The following is a 21,387-nucleotide window of genomic DNA, read 5'->3' as shown; positions in this document are numbered from 1 at the left end:
CCCATTTGGCATGTCTTGGATTTAACTTTTGTTGCCCATGAATATGCTTCAATGCTTCATGATCCGAATGTAACACAAATGGTTTAGGTCGCAAATAATGACCCCAATGATCCAATGCTCTCACAATTTCATAGAACTCCTTATCATAAGTCGAGTAATTCAATCACGCACCACCCAACTTTTCACTAAAGTAAGCTACTGGCCGTTTATCTTGCACCAAAACAGCCCCAATCCCAACTCCACTCGCATCACACTCAACTTCGCATAATTTATCAAAATTAGGAAGTGTTAAAACAGGTCCGGAGCTTAGTTTAGATTTTACCTCTTCGAATGCCTTCTCTGCACTAGGAGTCCATACAAATTCACCCTTATTCGTCAACTCGGTTATAAGCGCCATGATTGTACTGAAATTTTGGATAAATCTTCAATAAAACAAAGCCAAACCATGGAAACTACGAACCTCAGTTGTTGACTTAGGAACCGGCCATGCCTTGATTGCCTTCACCTTGGACGAATCCATGCTCACACCATTCTCACCAATAATATAACCTAGAAACACCACGCTTGACACCATGAACGTGCACTTCTCCATCTTGCCATATAGTTTCCGTTTTCATAGCATTTTAAACACTTCACGGAGATGTTCAATATGTTCCTCCTTGCTCTTGCTATAAATAAGAATATCATCGAGATACACCACCAAAACTTTTTTAAGAACGGTCTCAATACTTCATTCATCAATCTCATAATTAACTAGGAGCATTGCAAAGACCAAATGGCATAACGAGCCACTCATACAACCCTTGCTTAGTTTTGAACGCTGTTTTCCATTCGTCACCTTCACGAATTCTCATTTGATGATAACCACTTCGTAAATCAAGCTTCGAAAATACTCGTGATCCACTCAACTAGTCTAACATATCATCCAACCTCGGCATAGGAAATCGATATTTTATTGTGATATTGTTAACGGCCCTACTATCAATACACATCCTCCATGTTCCATCTTTCTTTGGCACCAACAGAGATGGTACGACACAAGGAATCAAACTTTCTTGAACATAACCCCTATGAATTAATTCTTGCACTTGCCTTTGTAATTCTTTCTCTTCTTCGGGATTACAACGATCGGCTGGTTTATTTGGCAATTGAGCTCCTGGAATTAAGTCAATTTGATGTTCAATATCTCTTAAAGGAGGTAATCCAACCGGTAATTCTTCGGGAAATACATCGCAAAACTCTTTTAGTATCCCTTGAACTTCACGGCTGCTTCCTTCACCATTGGCTTCTAATTCACGAACCATAAGAACATAGGCTTGTTCTCCACGAGCTAGAACCTCTTCAACGTCACGAACTTCCATAAATAAGCTCCCCTTCTTTGATTTCAGCTATTTGATTTTATTAGGTGATAAAGGCTTCAAATTGAATGTTGTTATGCCCTTGGTCACGCTATATATGTTAGTTCTTCCATCATGTTCAACCTTTCGATCAAACTGCCATGGTCGTCCCAATATAATATGGCACGCACTCATAGGAATCACGCCGCACCAAATATCGTCATTATAAGGTCCCAAGCTCAAAGAAACTAATGCTTGCTTCCTTACTTGTATTCCATTGTCCCCATTCAACCAATGCAATTTATATGGCTTATTATGATTCTTGGTTTGTAATTTCAGCTCATCAACTAACTCCTTTGACACAACATTCGTACATGATCCACTATTAATGATTAGATTGCAAATTTTAGAATGTACCTTGCAACGAGTGTAAAATATTTGCTCCCTTTGTTCAGCTTCAATCGGAGTTGCTTCCACATGAAGATTACGAATTACCAAACACTCCTCTTCACTTAATGGATCAACATCATAGGCGACACCTTCTTCTTCGTCCTCTTCAATATCAGACAGTTCTGTGGACTGTTCGGTTTGAACGAATGCTAGAACTATGTTGCGCAATTCTTGAGTGGTGAGTGCTCGTTTTTATGGACATTCATTAGCTATGTGACCATAGCCTTGGCATTTAAAACAACGCCTCAATAAGTTACCCTTAGGCTCCACAACACCCTTACCTTTGTCCTTTACTTCTTCTGTCACGACTTCCTTTTTCTTGCTTGTTGTTGATTTAGAATAAGAACTCGAACCAGAACTTGCTCCTCTTGAATAAGTATATGATTTCTTTGCTTTGTCTTGCTTTTCAAATTTTAGAGCCAAACGACATACATCATCAAATCCATTGTAAATCTGAGCCTCCACTTTTGACGCAAGTGACGGTATTAGACCCTTGATGAATCTTGCAACTCTAAGCTCTTCCTTTTATTCAAGATCATAAACAATCATCATCCTTTCGAATTCTTTAATGTAACTCGGCCACGGACAAATTTTCTTGTGATAAAGATTGCAATTTTAGGTAATTTTCTTGCTCATAATCTCTTGGTAAGAATCTCCTCATAAGATGCTTCTTAAGTTTTTCCCAAGTATCAATCTTGTTCTTCTTATCTCGCTTTCTCCGTTTTTTAAAGTTTTCATACCACAGTGACGCATATTTAGTGAGTTTTAGAATAGCTACCTTGAATTGTTTATGCTCATCGTTTTCCTTGTACTCGAAAACTCGTTCAGCTTGCCTAATCCAATCCAAAAACTTTTCGGGATCCAAATCTCCATTGAAATTAGGTATGTCAAGTTTTAGACCTCGATCATCATCGTTTTTGTTCTCCTTTTTCGACTTGGAAACCGCATCATCAGAATATGATCCACGAGACCTACTACGACTTGGACTTCGTTTTCTACCTCGCCAAACTGGAAGGTTCTTCATCATATATTTTAGCTCGACCATAGCTTGTTTATCTCGTCTAACAGTTCTTGAAGTGTGCTTGAACCATCACTGGTAGCCTTGCTGGAATCGTCATCTACCGGCATCCTTACTTCCCAAGATTAACTTGTTAAGAAACAAATTAAATAACCTTGCTCTGATACCAAATTGATATAAAATCTGGTCGATTTTAAGGATATGGACAGTACGTTAGACTGTTCGAATTATATAGTAAAATACGCAGCGGAATATTTAACTGTTTATTTGATTTTTATGTGTTTTTGAACGAAAATTAAAAGATATGACGTGATCACTCCCTCCTCCCTCGCAAGGAATTTGATTGTAACACACGACTGGGTTTTGTGACCCTCACCTCGCAAGGATCAACCACACTCTAATCTCTCCCTCGCAAGAAAGAAATAAGACTCTCAAAGTTCGCAAGTAATAAGCAACAAGAAAACTTGTATTAATCTCTAAACTTGAATTAATAAAACTGAATACAATGACCCTTCTTTATACTAAGTAGACAACCGACCTCCCTTCCCTAAACTTCCGTAAAAACGTCCTAAACTGATTAGGAAATCCGACCCATACTATGGCAAATTGCCTTATTACAATCTTGCTAAGATAAGGAAAGAAACTATAAGGAAATAACAATACTACCTTAAATTTATTGACTAGAATTAGGAAAGCAAAAATAAGGAAACTAATAATCCTAAACACCTCCATCAGCACCGACCTTGACCCTCCTTGGTTGGCGTGTTGACTTAGACGGACTCCAACCCGTCACCCTTGCTTCTCTATGCTATCATATTCACGATACTTGAGCCCATTTTAAAACCTTCAGAAATGTGAGTTACATTTCGACTAATTAAGACTTCATTTTCATTTTCTTCAAGTGCTCCTGCATCAATATGTATGATTAGCACGGGACATGGGACTGTGAGACGCGTTTTAGCTAGCCTCGGATTTTGAGAACAAACTATTTAATAAAGTTGATTGAAGTTGGATATTTGTTATTTTTTTTTTAACATGTTGTAAACTTTCACATCCATATATTACAAGTACTTCGATTTTTAAACTAAGTGCAATTAGGAAAGACTAGAGAGAGAAAGCTTAGAAAATCCCTAAAATTTTCAGCAAAGGCGAAAATTAAAAAAGGTACTTCTAAGAATTCTTATACTAATTCACCTAATAAAAATATCAAAAACAATAATTCTAGTCCAAATAATAATAGTAGTTCATCAATTAATAATCCACAAAATCTTAATAATATGCCAAATATTATAAATCTGAATGATCTAACAAATTGGGAACACGGCTCGTCAAGTCAAACGATCTCTGCTGAGAATGAGATTAGTCTAGCTTCTGCGATTCAACCATTTGAGCTGCGGCAAGAAATGGATACGATGTCTGAGGAACCCGATGAAGAGGATAAGGATTGGGAACAGGTGAATCATTCTAATCATAGGAAGTCCTCATCTACTGCATCTGATAAGGTAACTCTTAAACAAGATATTGAGGATGTTCAATCGGAAATTGAATATTGCTCCAATGCAATCTATTGCTATGTTCTGGGTGCTAATCCGCTTGGATATGTTTTGGGGGGATTTGTGCGTAGAGTGTGTGGAAATTTCAAGAGATTTATATTGCGTTTACTCTTGCTAACGGGATCTGTGTTGTGCACTTTAAGACATCAGCTAGTAAACAGACAGTATTAAGGTCAGGACCACTGTTCTTTGATAACAAACCCTTGGTTGTTAAAGAGTGGTCTTGACATTAAGATGGTCAAGTCTGATATAAAGGTTATGGGTTGGATCTTAAATTCTGGGGTCTAGCCTTGAATAAGATTGCTAGTTTGGTTGGTAAGCTGGTCAGATTTGATACTGCTACTCAAACAAAGTCCTACTTGGCTTTTGCTAGGGTAATGGTGGAGGTTACCATGGGTTAGGAATTTCCTGATGTTATTGAATTTCTGGATGAAAAGGATGTTTTGCATAAGCGAATAGTGCATTATGAATGGAAACCAGGGAAGTGTACCGAGTGTTCTGGTATGGGACATGTTGCTACTGTGTGTAGGAAGAAGAAGGAGTTGGTTTAAGCTAAGGGCAAGGTAAGGATGGAATGGAGACCTAAACGTACCATAATTACTCAAGTTCCCCTACTCCTGAGGAGGACCATTTACCTACCATTGACCCTACAACAATAGTTACACCTATGCGTGTTAATGGACACATTATGAATACTGTCATCCCTACACGAATTATTACTAGATTGTTAAGACCTAAAATTGACAGGACACAAAAGGGGGGGAGGGGGTAGAACATTCATGGAAAGAGTGATATTGAGTCTGGGGAGAATTCATGGGACTGGAACTGGGGTAAGGAGGAACAGACTTTTTGTTGAAAATGACTAGTATAGCTTTTTGGAATGTTAGAGGAATAAACAAGCCTAATAAGCAAAGAGATGTTAGACGTCTATTGTTGTGGGCATAGCCCACCCGCACGCCAGGCCAATCTGTGGACATGCGGTAGTCGGAAAGCCATGCTCGGCTATGTAATAAATGCTTTCGACCGGATCGCTTTAGATCGGTCAGTTTCGTCTCGGCAAGTGTCTCGAAACGATGCAGAGATGTTCGGAGTCGCCACCAAGCAATTATGAGATGCCTGGAAACTGTTCGAATCCACTTTATACCTAGGTCAATCTAGGCAAAAAGCGGTGCTTGACATAGGTACTAATGATAAGGAATCATCCCTCTTTAGCATCCTATCGCTAGAATGATTCTCGTTCGCCCTCGATAAGGTCGTCCACTATCCAAAGTTTCTGAGTAAGAGGTGAGGGTACATATTGGGAAGCCCTTTAATCGGACATCCAATCCCGCCCGCGGTAGCGGCCTCTACTGATCGATCTTGGTTGGTTAATGCAAAAGTTGATAAAACGGGTAAATACATGAATGCGCATCCACAAGTTTAAACCTAAAATGTGAAATTTTTCTAAATCGGTTGTTTATCAGAGTATCAATTATTTGATGTCAAGTTGGATTTAACCTTGATTTGCATGCAAGACGGAAATTAAACATCCAATTACCGAGTTGGTTTATGGTGCATAACGTGATCCATTTGTCTTAGAAAAGTTTTTTGTAAAATGGGGACTTATCAATATGATTCGTCCTGTATTCAGGTTAACCAAAGTTGGGATCGTCCTAGACGAGTGCTGGAAAGGAAACAGGAGCGGCATCAGGCAGCCTATTAAGGCGCGCGCTATAGGGCGATGCAAGGGAGCCTGTCCAGATTTGAAAACTGGAAATCAGAAGGCATGTTTAGGCGCGAGTCGGGCGACGACCTAAAGGGTGTCTCCTGGCTGTTTAGAAAATGTTTATGAATTTTTTTGTAAAATGATGTTTGTAAAAGGGTGTTAAAACCCGTTTTCTTGAAAAGGTCGTTAAGACCGCTTTTGTGCAAATGTGAGAACGGGACTCGGAATAATTATAATTATGTTGACAATATTCGATGTCGAGTTCGGTATTGCAAGCTTGACATGGATAGTTTTGTAAGAAAAGATGCAAAAATGTTTGATATGAACTATTATGTTAAGTTCATTGCTTTGTAATTAAAGTGTAAAAAGATGCTTGATTTGAACTAATTATATTAAGTTCATTGCTTTGTAATTAGTCAAAGTTTATCATCGTACTCGGGTTAAACCAACATGGTATGTAGAACCAAGGATGATTATGCATGTATGACTAATATGGTTGTTTTGAAAATGTAAACAAATGAATAAAAGTCTTTAAAACATCCTTTAAAATGTAATTAACCAAATATTATCACCGAAACACGGATTAAACCTTCATGGTATGAGGAACCAAGGGTGAGTATAATTTATGGTTAAAAATGCTTGTTGTGAAAATGGTTTAAAAATTTTGAAATGGTAAAACCGATTACAAATAATGAATGAAAATGACGGAAAGATGAACTCAAACACATTTCAGCTCTGACCTGGGGAGCCAGAAGAGGCGCGAGCCACCTAGTTGTGACTAGGGGCTCCTCCTTTAGGTCAATACTCAGTTTTTGCTCAATCAATCCATATTTTGGACCATGCTATGCATGTTTTAGCATGTTAAAGTCATAAAAATAGATAAAAGAACATGAAAGAAGAGTATTAATTGCACCCTCATACTTACATGCTAGGTTGCTTGACGAGAAATCGACAAAGTGTAAAAACTTGTTGAGTCGGAAAACTCGATTTAAAACCCTTATATGTAATGTATGGAGTGTCAATTTGTTTAACGATGGTGTAGTTAGTCGAAGTGGTAAGTCAAGTGATTTAATGCACGATGACAGTACCAAACAATGTGTATGGCTCGTATTCTCAATCGGTAGGTCGAGAATACGTGTCGTTTGTTGACTCGGGAAGTCGAGGTCTAGAATTTGAAGGGAGAAAATGAAAGATCATAGATCCTAATTAGACACTCTAATTAAATGTCAAATTATCTCATAATTTGTGTTTAGGTGATCTATGTAACATGCATTCAATATTAAAGCAATTTGATAAAAAGATGGAGGAAATCGGATTTCCTTACATTGAGTTGATGGTGATAAAATGGGCACAATGTAAATCACCTACCTAGATTGTTCTTGTGCTTATGAAATATGGAAGATCCTCCTTTACCAAATCTTCAAAGAGAATATCTCCTTCTAGTAGCACCCAATAACAAACACCCAAATTTCTAACAAATACTAACTAGATATTTGTTAAAATCTACCTTTGATAATATGTAAAATATTACTAACACACTTAGTAAATATTTAGATTACTAACAAATCTTAGTAAATGAATTTTATTATTTTTAGAGAGATAAAGTCATTTTCTTTTTCACATGAAAATTGTTCAAGTAAGTCAAAATGAACAATATGGGTGTGATAATAAGAAGGGTGACCGGTTAAGTGTAGTGGGGAGTGAAGTGTTTTTGTTTTATTTTTATGCCCAATATAATTGATCATAGAAAAGAACAAATATGATAGGGAAGAACAAAAAGCATGAGTATATATAATGATTATGTTTATAACCATCCACTTAAACTCTATTTACATGATCCAATGCCGTATGTGACACCCTCATTCATTGCGGAAAAGTAAACATATAATTCTAGATAAAAACTGCATGGATATGTTTGTAATAGGTTCATTTGGGTAAAAACCTGTAATTTTTAAAACCGAAAACGAAACCTGAACCTATTATAAAAATATCCAAATGGGAAGGTGTCAAGCATGCAAGGTCTAAAGTAAATCTCATAAATAAAACATCGCTAAAGTCGCGGAACAAAGTTATACAACCCAAATATGAAAAAGGGAGACATATGTCCCTAATAAGTATATGACATAAAAAGTGTTTAAGGGTCACAATAAAATAAAGCCAATCTAGGTCCCAGGGTTACTTTGCTCGCTAGCTTGTCCATGTACCCCATATATGCATCACCTACCTGTCAATCGCATTTTATACAAATACGAAAGCCACAGTCAGTGGGGAGTTACTCCGAGTTCTCCCAGCCACGAAATGTCATAATTAATATAACATGTAAACATAAGAATATGAATATGAATAACACATAGCCTTAGCATATAGATGCTAGACAATCGTACTCATCATGTGAACAACAATATAACAACATATAGTCCTAGCATATGAATACTAGACCGACTCATACTACACTATCATGTGAATCACACAACATCAAGGAATCCAAACTCTATCAACCATAGCCGACTTGCATCTCACCTTCTATGATTCATAGAATCATCAACAAGAAAGGACTATATATCTAGAGTCAGGCATAAGTTTCTAGTATAGTCAATAGTCACTCTGTAACTCGAGTCTATACCACGAGGTAAGGTAAACACCCTAGTCCTAAACCTGCGCAGACCTAGCGACATGCGGAAAGTACCGCATCCAAGACCCATGATCACACACATGAGTACCCCTAAGGAGTCCACCAAAGGGTTGGCTAGTACTTAAGCTGACCACATACTTCTAAGAGTATGTCAGGTGGTCATGCCCTAACTTGGATATAAGCCCACCAAGCTAAGACACAAAGGCTATTAAGCTGTGAACATACACTCGTCAAAGACTATAAGGGCCTATCTATGACGAAGGCCGAAATACTCACCTAGGACCTAGTCCCAGCTTGAATACTTTAGCCCACACCACACAAGACAAGTAGGACACCCAATTAACCATAAGAGGGGCAAAGAGTCCAAACTTGCACACACACAAATGATCATACACACCCTAGCATATGAAAGACTACGCAAGAGCATATTCAGCTGACAATCCAACAATATCTCCAATATCAATAATAATCCAAATTCCAGCTAACCAACAGTACCATAATCCATGAGAACAAGCTAAAATGGCGGAGAGGCAACAAGACTCAAGCATAAGGCATCCAAAGCATCCAACAACCAACATGTGAAATGATAATTACAAATATCAAGGCATAACATAAAACATCCAATAACAACCAATCTCACCTCAAAGACAAACCCTCGACCCGAGTCCCGCGACGGGTCATCGGTCAAATCGAGGCTGGCCGGTTTAAACCTAGTTTGACCAAACTCGTTTGGTCAATCTAGCCCAGCTCAGAGTCTTGGCCTACTTTGGCCCAAATCACAAAATTCATCACAATATCATTCTCATGCTATTTCCAATTTCTATCATGTGAACACTATCAACATAAAGAAAAACATTCCAACTTACAAAATAACTAACTCCACAAAATTCTCGCATACTAAAATAGCATAAATAACCGTCTCACACAAGGGTAAACTTTTCTATAAATTTTAATCGATACAACGACACCATTTACTCATACGGACTCCGAATTGAGTGATTCAAGTGGCTAAACCACCTAATTTTTCGATGCCGTTCAATCTGTCATATTTTTGGAAACATTGGAAACCGTCTCGGTCGGTGATCGACGCGTTCCAGCCAACACGCGGACTTATCACAACACATAATTCCTCATCCAAATTTGTTCCAAACAATAATATACAAATGGGTAACATAAATTAAACATAAGCATACTCATCTTACTCCATTCATTCATTTATCAACAAGATCGTCTCAAACAATAACAAGAACAACAACAAACAACAAATACAACTACTAATGTGACATTAATTCGTTGAGTAACTCGGAATAGTTACCTTAAGCTAGCAAAGAGACAAGTAATAACTTGAAAAAGCTTCTAAAACCCAAAATTATGCATCATCTTCTACAATATATGAGTCTCCTAACTCATCTAAATATTCTTCACCTATAAGAACAACAAAAACACAATTATTAAGCTTAAATTTGAAAACCCTAAAAGATGAGCCTTAAACAAAAATTGGGGGAAATGAAAATAAATCTTACTAGTAGGTGAGGATTGAAGAGAGGATTTCGAATATATAACTTTTATGCGATTTGGTGGAGAAATGAAGAAGTTATGGTGGATTTAGGAATTGTAAGGAGGATTTTTGAGATGAATTTGGTGTTTGGAAGAAGGAAGTGATAGAATGAGAATTGAGGAAATGAAAGATGAAGAGGAGACCCATGGAGGATGGAGGGTGCATGGTTTGGGGTAGGGTGTTTGGGTGAGTTTCAATTGGTTACGTTTTGGTTCGTTTCGACGGAAATTAGAAATATTCGTCAAACGCGATTTCCGAGAAAATTAAAGTTCTTAAACACGATTTTACTAAAAGATTAAGTACTCATATGCCCAATATCCAAACTCGTTTACCCAACGACCGTAAGAAATGGGAAAATCCCAATTTTACTACTTTTATCCGAAATCTATTTTATCAAGGGAAAAGGTTTAAATATAGTTTAAATCACTTTTAATCATTTCTAAACTATCAAAAATAATTACATTTCTTCAAAATAAAATAAGATTATATTTTATCAAATAAATTTTATTTCAAATAAATTAATATAAAATTAAAATAGATTAAAATATTACTTTTAAAATATAATAAAGGTCTTCAAATTTACGGGATGTTACAATCATCCCTCCTTTTAAGAAGTTTCGTCCCCGAAACTTAGAAGAAGAAACATTGTATATATGTAGGTTTATCTCCTTAAAATCAAGTAATCAAAATCTTCAAAATATGGATGTATGAAGTATAAGTGTCTTTTCAATGGAACGGAAAATCCTCGTCGGCCGTTCAAGAACATCAACATTCCAAATCAAAGACATAAAAATATATATTTTTACACCAACAAATGAGAAAACCAATTATCGGACGTCTCCAATAACGAGCTTTACCACTCATTGACGTTAAAACCAGTGGAAAACAGTAAAACATTTTCCAAAATCTTTAGTTCGAAACTCTATAAAAGGGATAATAACTCCACTAGCTATGACCAAACTCTAACTACGACTTTTAAACAACTAAGCAAGGACTACTAATGCGGAGGGTATTTAAGAGAAGGAGAGGAACACTCGAAAGGATAGCTAAAACTCCCAAGAATTAGATGAAGGAAAGAGGATTACCTCACGAGAAAAGTTCGGGATATTTAGCTAACATAGAGGATTCAGGCTCCCAAGTTTCTTCTTCGACATTTCCACAACGCCAAAGTATACGAACTAGGGGCACCACTTTGTTTCTAAGTTCCTTGTTTGCCCTTTCGAGGATTTGGATCGGCCTTTCTTCCAAAGCCAAGTTAGGTTCCAAATCTGGGATTTCTTCTTGAATAACATGGCCCGGATCACTAATGTACTTCCTTAACTGAGATACACGGAAGACATTATGAACCTTGCTCAAATTCGGGGGCAACTCCAAACGGTAAGCAATGGGGCCAATCTTCTCAAGCACACGGAAAGGTCCAATGTATTTGGGACTCAGCTTTCCTTTCACACCAAACCGTTTCACCCCTTTCATAGGTGATACCTTAAGGAACACTCGATCATCAACCTCAAAGGTAAGTGGTCGACGACGGACATAGGCATAAGATTTCTGTCGGTCTTGAGCGGTTTTCATACGCTCTCGAATGATCTGAACCTGATTGATGGTCTCAGTCACCAAATCGGGTCCCAACACATGAACATCTTGGACTTGATCCCAGCAAACAGGACTACGGCACTTCCTACCGTACAAAGCGTCATTAGGTGACATTTTGATAGAGGAATGATAGCTATTGTTGTAGGAGAATTCGACAAGACGTAAACATTTCTCCCAAGAAGTGTGGAAGTCTAAAGCACAAGCACGGAGGAGGTCCTCTAAAGTCTGGATAATCCTCTCAGTCTTCCCATCTGTAGCGGCATGAAAAGCGGTACTCATCAGTAGCTTACTACCCATGGCTTCTTGCAAAGCAGTCCAGAAACGGGAACAGAATCTAGGGTCACGATCTGAAACTATATCCTTAGGCACTCCATGGTAGCGTACTATCTCTTTCACGTAGGCACCAGCTAGGACATCTAATTTCCATGTCTCCTTGATAGGTATAAATCTAGCACATTTGGTCAATCGATCTACAACCACCCAAACCGCATCTTTTCCGCTAGCAGTCTTAGGTAAAGCCATCACAAAGTCCATAGAGATGGACTCCCATTTCCAAAGAGGAACATCCAAAGGTTGTAGCAAACCCCCGGGTTTCTGATGCTCAATCTTCACTTTCTGACAGGTAAGACACTTGCTAACATACTCTAGGACATCAATCTTCATCCTAGGCCACTAAAACGGTAATCTCAAGTCTTTATACATCTTGTCACCACCAGGATGAATAGAGTAAGGAGAAAGGTAAGCTTCATCAATGATCTTCTTCCTCAACTCGGCTACTCTCGGAACATACATCCTACCTTGGTAACGAAGGTATCCATCACTATCCACCACACAATCCTTAGCTTGCCCAAGTTGGATTTTTGCTTGAATGGACTTGAAAGTAGCATCCTCAGGTAGGCAAGTACGGATCTCATGGTAAAAGTCGGGTTCTGCACTCAAGGCACTAAGATAGTCAAAGCCCTTCCCAACACGGCTTATCCCTAGCTTTTGAAATTCCGTGGTAAGTTCATCAGGTAACACACGGATAGTGCTCAAAGAGTGACTAGTCTTCCTACTCAAAGTATCGGCCACCACTTTTGCCAAGGAAATGCCAGGTACTCAACCTGAAACAACATCATCATCCAAATGGTCCCGAAACTTCCTAACAACAAATCTTATGACTACAACACTCCTAAGGATTTCCTCAAAACACTCATGTTACTTCATCCTAATCTATTCCCTAAAACAAGGTACTCCACTATAAGTGTGATTTCACCACTCCAAATCCTCAAACATCCACAAACAACTTCCACAAGATCAAGGTCAAAGTTCCAACAAAGCTATACTCATATCCAACTAGTGTCAACCATGGGTTTCCTAAAATAGTAAAGTCCTCAATCAAAGATCCGAATACCAAGCTATAAATTCCTAGAAAGGGTTCCTCAAATATTCCACCATTCAATTCCATCCATTTAAAGTCAAGTACTAAGCACTAGTATCCCAAGACATGTCTCAGTACACTCCCCAAGGCTCTCAAATCTCAAACCTAAACAACAAAGCCAAGTTCTATAGCCTTAGGAACAAACGCAACTCACACTTGACAACCCAAAATCCACCAATCAAGAATACTCACTTTATCAAGGATCTAGGTCTAAGAATCACTAGGTATGTCTCATCACACTACCTAAGTCTTCCTAACATTACAACCTTTCAAAACCAGGGTATGGGTTAACCATAAACAATCTCCTCAAAGGTTAAATTTTCCAACCAAGGTTAAGATTCCTCAAAAGAAAAAGTACTATCAAAAGGCATTAAGGGAGGATAAGTAAGGAACAAAGGATAAGTTAGGAGGGTACAAGAGTAACTTTCAAGGAAAGAGAAGAGAGAGTTTAGTAGAAGAATAAGCGCCAAAAGATAAAGAATAAGGCAAGGTACACAAAGAATGAGAAACATCTTCGAGGAAGTAGAAGCATTCTTCAAAGATAAACAAATCTTCAGTCCTCGGCAATAGGCACCAAATCTTGATCTTCATATAGGTAAGCTCGCGGTCATTGATCCAAGGGTACAAAAACAATTGACAATCAACAAACATGTTAGAACCTACCACGAAGCATACACAAAGAGACTACAACATAAGGTCCTAAGTCTACCCATCCTACCCATCTCTCATGTTTATTATTTTAAGGTCAAGTTATTTATATTGGGGTGCACAAACGTGCGTCGGGAGCAAATATGCTCTGATACCAACTGTGAAACCCTCATTCATTGCGGAAAAGTAAACACATAATTCTAGATAAAAACTGCATGGATATGTTTGTAATAGGTTCATTTGGGTAAAAACCTGTAATTTTTAAAACCGAAAACGAAACCTGAACCTGTTATAAAAATATCCAAATGGGAAGGTGTCAAACATGCATGGTCTAAAGTAAATCTCATAAATAAAACATCGCTAAAGTCGCGGGACAAAGTTATACAAACCAAATATGAAAAAGGGAGACATATGTCCCTAAAAAGTATATGACATAAAAAGTGTTTAAGGGTCACAATAAAATAAAGCCAATCTAGGTCCCAAGGTTACTTTGCTCGCTAGCTCGTCCATGTACCCCATATATGCATCACCTACATGTCAATCGCATTTTATACAAATACGAAAGCCACAGTCAGTGGGGAGTAACTCCGAGTTCTCCCAGCCACGAAATGTCATAATTAATATAACATGTAAACATAAGAATATGAATATGAATAACACATAGCCTTAGCATATAGATTCTAGACAATCGTACTCATCATGTGATCAACAATATAACAACACATAGTCCTAGCATATGAATACTAGACCGACTCATACTACACTATTGATGCGTGTCATTTATATGATGTTTTACACCTCATTTTACACGCATTTCAGAGCTCATTTGTGTAGTTTAAGCTACCATTTCCCCTATTTCCATCTACTTTCGTGTTTTTATACATTATTGCAGAAATGTGAAGAATTCAACGGAAATTGAGCTAAATCCGTCCCCGAGTATCCTGCATTGCATTTGACGTGAAGAATTCACTTAAGGAACGAGCTTGGTGCGCGTTTCAAGGCCCAAAAGACAAATCCACAAGATTATAGAAGTCAACTATCAGCTACTTCAGTCGATCGACCACTGCCTTCAGTCGATCGACCAACCCTGCGGGTTCCGGTAGCTACTGTTCAGCTCAGAGCAGTCGATCGACCGCCATGCTTGGTCGATCGACCAAGCCGCTACTTCAGACGAGAATTAAAAGATCGAGATTTATCAAGCCCATGAGTTATTAGGTTTAGGAATAATAGCTGCGTACTTTTCCTTTATAACGTAGCATGAGTTTTCAGAATAACTATCGAATTATAATCCAATTTTTATTCAAGTTTAGGAGACAGTTTTAGTTTATCATTAATTAGAGTTCAAGGATTAATTCGGGATTGAATACAATTCACTTTGATAATTCGGCTTTATTCTTTTCCTTCGAAATTCACACGGTACTCTCCTGTTTTGTTCAAGTTATTTTGCTTTCTTTCATTGTTATAGAATTGCTAGATCAGTTTCCCAAGCCGAATTGCCATCTTATGTTAATTGTTTATCTTACCGTATCAATCATGAATTCTACAGTTTATTTAGCCAATCTTACTGTTGTTATCATTCTTATTATGAGTAACTAATTTATTCGTGGTAGGATGTAGGGGAATTATAGCGTAGGCGGCATTAGAATTAATATGGCCTGAAATCGCGTGTCATTCGATTGACCGCCATACCTGGTCGATCGACTGACCACGTGAGGTTTACCTTCGTTTTAATTGATTTAAATGTTGTATTTGACAAATCGAATACATGCGACTAGTTGAATGCTTAATTTATGACTGACCCATTAGATCGAAAGATAGGGAAAGTTGTTAGATCACCAATTAAAATGACTAAACTATGCTGAGATCGAAAGATAGGTAAAGTTTAGATTATTAGTCACTTTTCAGGACGAGAGTCAGTATTAGTGATATTAGGGACATGTAGCGCGATCGAAAGATGTTATTTGTTAAAGAGTGGACCGAGAGGACCTCTTGTTTTCCCGCCTCATGTGTTTGATTTAGACCTACTTAGTATGCTGCCGCCGAAACTATAGTGAACCGACCATCCTAGTACCCCTTCTTTTATCTGTTTTATCCGTCTATTTAGTTTATTGCCTTTAGCTGTAGACCAAATCAATTCAACCCCCACATTCGTTACCTTAGACTAGAATTAGACAATTATTAATTACATTCGCCTCCTTGTGGTTCGACCCTGTTACCACTAGCCTAGGTTAGTTTTAATAGGAATTATAAATATTATTTTTGGTACTCACAACGACGGTTTCAAATTTTGGCGCCGTTACCGGAGAGGCAATTGTTCTAATTTTTAGTTGTTTTATTTTAGTCTGTTTCTTAGTTTAAGGGACATTCGTTCTTTAAACTGTTCTCACATTCCTTTTGTAGTTTTTTCTTATGCGCAGGTCATAAGGTGGTGAATTAGTACCGTTCAATCCTGAGATTGAGAAGACCTTACGCGAGTTGAGACGATCATCTAGGATATTGCCGACAGAGGAAAAGTTGAGTACTCTGTCTAGTTACTATGAGAACGAGCTGTTCGAAGAAGATCCACCTACATCTCCTGCTTCTACTTCTTTAGCTGAGATAGTCACTTCTCCAGACATTCCAATCATGGCTGAAGAAGCAACTATAGCAAGTCATTCTGAGCCGACAGCTGAAAATCTTTACAAGGGGTTCGAATTACCTGGAGCTGATAGGAAATTTGAACTGAAGCCTTCCTATATCAACTTAGTTGAGAGGAACCAGTTCGGAGGTGCTGCAAATGAAGATGCAGCCAAGCATATGGAGATATTTATCGATTATTGCTGCTCTATACCCCCGCCGGCCGGTGTGACCCAAGACCAGATAAAGGAGAATATGTTTATTTTATCACTCCGCGATGCTGCAAGGGAGTGGTACAGAGATCTGGATCGAGCTGCTCATGGGATCACCGACTGGAATTCCTTAGCCCTGGCATTTTACAAGAAATACTTCTCTGCCTCGAAGACGAATGCCATTAGAGCTCAGATCACGAGCTTTAAACAAGGGCCGGATGAGAACTTTCATGAGGCATGGGTCCGTTTCAAGAAATTGGTGCGAACCATACCGCACCATGGGTTCGAGAAGTGGAGCCTATGCAATCAGTTCTATAATGGGCTCTGTGATGATCAAAGAGCTATCTTGGATGCTGCAGCCAGTGGCCGATTTGCAGAGAATATGGGAGAGACTAAGGGGTGGAAGATCATTGACGACTTAGCCACCCATAAAGCTGAGTATGGGAATTCCAGAGAGAATCAAAGGAGGAGTGCCGAATCTCCTTCTGTAGCTGCACTTGAAGCTCTCACTGCTAGATTTGACAAGTACGAGTTGGGAGGAGTTTCTAAAGGAGGTATTTACCATGTAAATGCTGTGTTAGACGGTCCTTTCGTCTGCAAAAGGTGTGGAGCTGAGGGACACGTTTCAGAAAATTGTCCTAGTCCCTTTGAGTCTTGTGCTGCCTTTCAACATTATAGGCAGACAAACACCTACTATGAGCCTAATGTTCATCCCAACTTGAGATGGAGTAGCCAGAATGTCCAAAATCCAACTCCACCTCCGCAGCAGCAGCAGCAGCAGCAAACTTATATACCCCCTCACAAGTAACAACAATATCAAAAACCTCCTTATGTGTCGCAGCAGCAACAATCTCAAAATTCTGACTTTGCTGAGTTGAAGAATATGTTGCAAAAGGAGTCCCAAGCTAGAGAGGCCGGGATTAAACTGCTAGAGAGCCAAATTGCTCAATTGGCTAGCAAGAGTACCACTCGAGCTCTGGGAGACTTACCGACTAAGACGGACCAGAAAGAGACCCTCAATGCCATTACTTTGAGGAGTGGGTCTACACTTGATGGGCCCATTATGGTCGAGGACGCTGATGAAGAAGATGGGGCGAAACCGAGTAAGAATAAAGCTGTAACAAGTAATAGCAAGAAAAAGGCGTCTACCAGGTATATCAGTCGATCGACTGATACACCCGGTCGATCGACTGAAGTGCGAGTTTGATGTGACCATAATTAGCGCATATTTAGCCCCCGAATTAGCCTTGTTCCCGTGCTTTTTAGTGCATATTTGGGTCATTTATTGTCTTTAGTTCTTTCTTTTGCATATTCTTTGAGATTTTGATCCCTTGGTAGGAAAGGAGTGCAAATCTTGGTTTTTCATGGCAAAACGAGACTAAATTGATTGAATTCAATGACCAAGCATCAAGGAGAGACAAGATTAGAAGGCCTTTGTACATATGATAGTAGATGAGCAATGTTGAGAAAGGATCCTTGCATCCCCGAGGAAATCCCCTAGGATTTTATGAAGAAAAGGGAAGAGAAGAAGAAATACTGCTGAGCTACAATCCGAGCGGCTTCTCCACAATCCGCCCGTCCTCCACAAAAATAATCCGTGCGTCTTCCTCCAAAGACGCCTGGGTTAGCAGCCACCAGAATCCGTCCTGATTCCCCTGAAGACGCCCGTCTTCCCCTGCCTGAATCCGCCCGTCCCGACTCCAATACGCACGGATTCCAGTACAGCGAAATTTCTTCTTCTCCAAGCTACAAAGAAAGAAGCCCTTCCTTCGAAAAATACCGGCTCCTCCCTGCTCAATCTAAAAAGTGTAATTACTAGTTTAGCCTTTAGTTAACCCTAATGCATCCACCTAATTTCCATTATAAATACCCCATTAGTCTAATTAGAAAAGCATGTTCTTCTTATCAATTATTATAGTAGTTAATATCAATCAAATCTCTCTTTAGTATTGTAATCAACAATTAATCAAGTTTTAATACAAGTTTTAGTTCCTTAATCTCTCTCTTGTTCATCCTTTATTTTGGGTAATTGAAGATTATTTGGGTTATTATTGGGAGATTGACAACCTCTCAATCAAGCATCAAGTACTTCTTTTATTCTTTGCTTTATTATTGGAATCATTAGTAGGTATAATTCTCTTAATCCCTTTTTAATTATTGTTAATTACTTTTATTTATTCATCATGTTTCCTTTTGTTGGTATGATTGACAACCTTGCTAGCATGATCAACATGATAATGAGTGAGTAGTGACCTAGCTAGGGTTAATGGGTAATTAGGGGAAACCAACATGGGAAATGATTCATGCTTAAATTAATATGCTTTCATGGTTTATTTGCTTGCTTGTTTTGATCTCAACTCATGCACATGTTATGTTTGATGAAATGTGAGCCTATGAATCCTTGCATTTTTTACCTATCACCTATCTTTTCATGAGACTTGTAAGACATAAACCAACTCGAGTCTCATTAGACCATGCATGTTGTTGAGTAGGGAAGCATAAGTTGACTTGTAGGTGTTGTACAATCTAATCGATTCGGGACCCAAACTTTCCTAGGATTGTAAGATATAACCCAACTCAATCCATCACAACAATAATTGCTTGCTTATAATTTGAGAACATGTTTGTATGATCAATTCTCATGATTCCCCTATGACCCCATGACACCCTAGTGCTTTTTATCACTTGTTTACAACACTTTTAATTTATCTTGCTTATTTATTTTCATTGCTATTTAGTTAGTGACCTTCTACATCAACCCAAATTGTGACACCCCTAAGACACCACTAGTTTCAATAGAAATCTCATCTCAATTCCCGTCCCTTGGGATCCGACCTTTACTTGCCTCTTTACTAATTGTAGAGTTGTTTGTGAAGCTATAAATTGTGTTTTGATTCAGACGTGACCCAACGACAACATCTATTAAATTGTGAACACGAAACGGACCGATCAGAGTTACAGGAGCTTCTGGTACTGTCGAATTTGGTCGATCGACTGAGCAACATGGTCGATCGACCGAGGGCGCTGCTGATATTGAACAATTTCGTCCTCCAATGCCCAATAATCCGAGGGATCACTTGTTTCGGGGTACGACAACTCCGAAAGTATTGGTGCAAGACCCGAGTGCTGATGGGTCAGTCATGGTTCTGAAGTACGACCCAATGTCGATCAATGGTTCATATTTGAGACGGTCTGAAGAGGGGTCAAGCTTCAATAAGGAGAAGGTAGTGGACTTCCAGCCTAATTCCACGGATGCCGGCATGCGAGATTGAGAGGAGAGGGCTAAGTTACTTCTTACAGCCCCCTATCCGGAGAGATTGGTGCCGACGAAGGAACAGGTATCTTTCAATAAATTTGAAAATGTTGTTCGTAGTTTAAACGTACAAGTACCTTTCCTTGAATTAGTGAATCAAGTGCCCGCTTACATGAAGTTTATGAAGCAATTACTGTCTAAAAAGAGGTCACTTGAAACTGTGCACACTGTCGCACTCACTAAAGAGTCATATTCTTATTTGACTCACACTGAAGCTCATAAGCTAGAAGACCCAGGTAGCTTTTCCGTTCCTTGTAATATAGGTACCTTCTCTATTGAGATGGCATTATGTGACCTAGGAGCTAGTATTACCGTCATGCCCTTGAGTCTTGCTAGAAAGTTAAAATTGAATAGGTTTGCAGTTACGAGCATGACCATTCAGATGGCTGATCGCTCTGCGGTCGAGCCAATAGGAGTCTTAGAGGACATCCCTGTGCAAATAGGGAAGTTTTTCTTCCCTGTAGACTTTGTGGTCCTAGATATGCCTGAGGATGCCCACATACCTATCATTCTAGGTAGGCCATTTCTGCACACTGCTGGTGCAGTTATTGATGTTGGCTCTAGGACCCTGACCTTTAAAGTAGGGAAACACTCCATTGTCTTTGCTCAGACAGCTAGGAAGAAGGACCCAATGTGGCCTGTCACTTGTAACACGGTTTCTGAAAAGAAATCATATTTTGTGCTTCCTGATATTCCTGTCTCTATTCCTATTCCTGTTGTAACACCTCCGCCCCAGACTGGGAGCAAAGTGGTGGAAGATTCTTCTGTTTTAGACATTGCAGGAGCTGGTTTGGGGAAGGGAGAGATGCATGTTGCTCCGGCTGTGAAGGAGCAAATCGTTTCGAGAGGCGGTCTTGGATGCCTGAGCTATGGCACTGATGAGGAGCTTGAAGATGAGCCTGCCAGAGTGAGAAAGTCCGACTTGGACTTTGATGAGCCGGAAGAGGTCATTGATTGGGGAGATGACGAAGCTGTTGATCCGTCAAGCTCTACGGATGCTGAAGTTGAGAAAGGTGTAGCTGAGAGGATGAGCACCATTGAGGCTACCTCTTGTAGCCAGAAGCCGACGAAGTGGGCCATACCGTGGCCTTTCTTGATCAACTACTAGTTGATCACGCGCGTTATCAAAAACTTCATTTTATTGCTTTTAAACTGTTTTTATTGCTTTTGTGTGCGCGAGACTTCGCATTTAATTATTTTGCTTAGGATTTTTAAGCACTTTTGACTTTACTTTGGGTTTTGCGCAATTTTGGGCGCGTATTATTGGGCACTTGCAGGTTTTTGGACCTCATTAGCTCAAGTTATTGAGCAAATACGAAGAAATCGGAAGTT

This window comes from Silene latifolia, chromosome 2 (assembly GCF_048544455.1).
Source record: "Silene latifolia isolate original U9 population chromosome 2, ASM4854445v1, whole genome shotgun sequence".
Classification (NCBI taxonomy): Eukaryota; Viridiplantae; Streptophyta; class Magnoliopsida; order Caryophyllales; family Caryophyllaceae; genus Silene; species Silene latifolia.
The sequence above is the reverse complement of the archived record's forward strand: the minus strand, read 5'-3'. Positions refer to the sequence as shown.